Below are 3,740 nucleotides of genomic sequence, written 5' to 3'. Positions count from 1 at the left end.
TACAGTAAATGCCACAGAGAAATACCAAGTATTAATAATAATTCCAAAGAAAAGATAATGAATGGTGTGGGAGGGGATTAAAAGCACTGAGAATGTTGGCTATTCTAGGCAACTTGGAAGCTTCAAACAAAAAACGGCATAGTATGTTTAAAGAACAAATCTGGAATATAAGAAGTTTTGGAAAAGATGGCTAATGGATAGCCCAAAATCAAAATGGAGTTAGATATAAACAAGTTGGACTTAAATAACTTATGGTTGGAATTATGGTTTAACTCCTCTTTGGACTTAAAATAATTTGTTACACTGTACACATTTTTTTTTTCTCATTCATCAATGAACCACTGAAGATTATTGATTAGAGAAAAACTAATGTATTCATTACTCAATATCCCCCTCAAATCTGATTCAGTAGACTAGGAAAAATAATTTTGTGTTTCAAGTCAGTTCCTGATTTGAGGAAAAAAACTTCTAAGATTCGAAACATATAAAAAGGCTAAATCTAAAGAAATATAGTCATAATAAAGACAAAAGGCAATTAAATACTATAAAATAAGTTTTAAAATTCTAGGTGCTTAGAAAATGATTAACAATAAATATTTTGTAAAATGACAAAATTTTCCGTGTGGCTTTTAATATTTTCATGTCCCAGAACAATAAAAATCCTTTAATAAAGGCAGGGAGAGGAAGGCTTAATTTAGATATTTTCTCAAGTTAATTTCTAAAACATTTATCACCATGAAACAGATCATAGGTTGAAATGGCAAGCCAGCTGTTTAAAAGATATTTATCACTTAGAATGTATTTCCCTTGATTAAAAAAAAAAAATTAAGGTAAAATTTTTTATGTGTATATTGAACTGATTTTTTTTATATATAGCTATGTGTTATAAAAGATATTATTATATTGGGTGAGAAACTTGATGAAGATAAGGAGTATACAAGTAAAAGAATCATCTAACATACAGTTTAAGTAAGAGTTATCCAAAGAGAATTTATTTTAATTAAGATTACTTTCAAATAAATTTTGATAAATAAATATATTTTAAATTGCTCTTGAGGTAGTCCAATGCCCAAATGATTTAACGCTAATATTCAGATTAAGCAAGAAGCAGCTTCAAGACCCACCCCTTCTTTTTCCTCCTGGTTCATCTCTCGAAACAGAGGTTAGAGAGAATCCAATATTAAGGTTGCTTTAACCTTATGAAGATACGGAAGAATGGTTCAGAACCTAAAAATATTAACAGTTACTAGGCCCGATCAGTGAATCCTCAAGGGAGGGCTCTCTACACAGGACAAATTCTAGGAAAATGGGCAAGAATTCTAGGTAAAGGTCTCTATGACTAGATGTGGTTACGAATACAATTCTAAAGAGTTTTTGTTTGTTTAAACATAACAGCATTTAGAAATTACTGGCATATAAAAACATTAAGTCATTAACAACATTTTCATATAGGCTTTCACATTATTTTATGTACCAGGAATCCTCATAAGTACTCTGGAAGTACTATCCTCATTTTATAAAAATAATGAAGCAGAGAGATTAAAGGGAGTTAGTTATAAGAAGTACAATTAACATTCTCAGCCTAGGTTTCTAATTAACTAACCCCTTACCATACTGCTGCTAACCCATGAGAATTATATAACTCCAAAACAGAAATAAAGCCACAACTGAGAATAAACCATTGACAAAGATAATTAATCTCCTTGGTTTTGAAGAGTGGTGTAAAGAGAGGGACCTGTAAGGTGGGTCATCAGATCATGATTCGTAACTATCATAAGGCAATGAAACATTATTTGTGTATGTGTTCTTGATGTCTAATACTTTAAGTCATGTCCCTAGTGAAATCTGAAACTTGGATTATTTTTCCATACAACTTCAGAGATGCCACTAAGATAAATTTATGAAAAATAAACAAGTCAGATCAGCCATATTTGCCATGCTGGGAAAAGCATTACTGTTCTATAAACTATTTATGCTGTGGGTGGTTAAAGAGCATTTTATGGTTGAAATGGAACATTTTCAATGAGTTTTGCAACAGAGGATAGTTCTTTTTCAGCTTTCTTTTGCTAGGTGATTCAGTGAACCATTCTATCATCCCATTTCTTTCGCCATTAAAACTCTGTATTGTAAAGTTCATTTTAGAAGAAATCACTTTTTCCTGCTATGAAATTTCTCCAAGTCTCTCACTAAAAAATTAAGTCATAGTTTCAGTATAAGTGTGCCGTTGTGCTTTTTCTTTTTCTCTGTTTTCAGTAACATCAGATAATAAATTTTTCCAAGTATTATAATTTAGAAAATCTTTCATTTTTGTTTCAGTATCAAGGTATTGTGAATTTTCATCTTAAAATGAAGAAGTCCTTAGTAATGCAATGGTTTGGGGAGACTTAAAATGTATGCCAAAGTCTCTTTTTAGTGAGAGTGATAGGAGTGGGGGCTGCCAGTGAAGGGGTAGGAAACACTAATGGTGGTCAGGATTAACTGTAATTCCAGTATACAGGCAGCTTCTGCAGTCTGTGCTTAACTGTGCTTTCCCACCTCCCCCTACCACCCTGGCAACTATATTTACATTATATGCCAATTGAAAACTACATATTTATAGGAGATAGAATTTAAGGAATTCTGGTGATAAAGATGAATCCCAAGGTTTAACAGATTATGAATCAAGTATATGACATCAACAATGCCAAGGAATACAGGGAAAGTAGATAGCAAACAGGTAGGGAGGGAGGCATGAGGAGAAAGAAAGGAAAGTAAGGAGGAAGAGAAACTGCCTAATATCCATCTAGTTCTAAATCTGATTTCTGCCTGTTTCATGAGAAGTCCCCACAAGCTTTCAATACTTTCTCTTTACTTGCTAAAGGTAATTTGAAACCAAAAGGAACTTTCTCTGGATACCTCCTAGCATGACAGCCTGCTAAATGGGCTAGGGTGGCGATCTGGGAGCAGAAGAGTCCTGTGCAATTACATCTGCACTGCAACATATCTGCTCGTCACCAGTACTTTAACACTGGCAGGAATGCGAAGGTAATGGCATAAACCTATTTTCTCTTCAATGCAATTGCAAATCCATCAAAAGTGCTTTACAGAGCTTTATCCAACAAAGTTAAAGACAGGCTATACTGTTTCATGTTAAAAGTTAACAATTACCAATCCTTGAAGTTTCCATTGAAAATAAAGCTTCTGTTGCTCCTACTAAAAAAAAAGCAATGTATTTGCTTTCAGCTCATCATATGTAAAGGTAAGAAATAGAATATTATAAACCTACTTCTACTAAAGAAAGGCTTTTCAATTAGATACATATAATAACACTATGAACACTGCTAAGATGTGTTTTTTCCCTCCAGAAGAAAGGAATTATTCATAACTAACACAAATAGCATAGATTCATTTTAAAAACAGGAACTCCAGATTCAGGTATCTTCAAAGTAGGTTAAAATTAATACTTAATTATTTTACTTTTATCTCTGAAAGCATCACATACATTAGGAAAAGTCCATAAATCCCATTACATATGAACAAAGACATTATTTTCAAGGTCTATCTGCAGATATTTTCTAGTCTATACTTTTAATAGCAAAATTTATAGGGTAATGGATATATGATTTTAAATGAATCTTGATCTGTCCACTTGACATTACAAATAAAACGAATGACTTCTCAAATGATACTGAAGTTCTTTGCAAGAATCAGAGACAAAGGAAGCAGTCCGAAATTGAAGAATACAATAAGATGAAGAATAT

This window comes from Pteropus vampyrus, unplaced genomic scaffold (assembly GCF_000151845.1).
Source record: "Pteropus vampyrus isolate Shadow unplaced genomic scaffold, Pvam_2.0 Scaffold140, whole genome shotgun sequence".
In the NCBI taxonomy this organism is placed as follows: domain Eukaryota; kingdom Metazoa; phylum Chordata; class Mammalia; order Chiroptera; family Pteropodidae; genus Pteropus; species Pteropus vampyrus.
The sequence above is the reverse complement of the archived record's forward strand: the minus strand, read 5'-3'. Positions refer to the sequence as shown.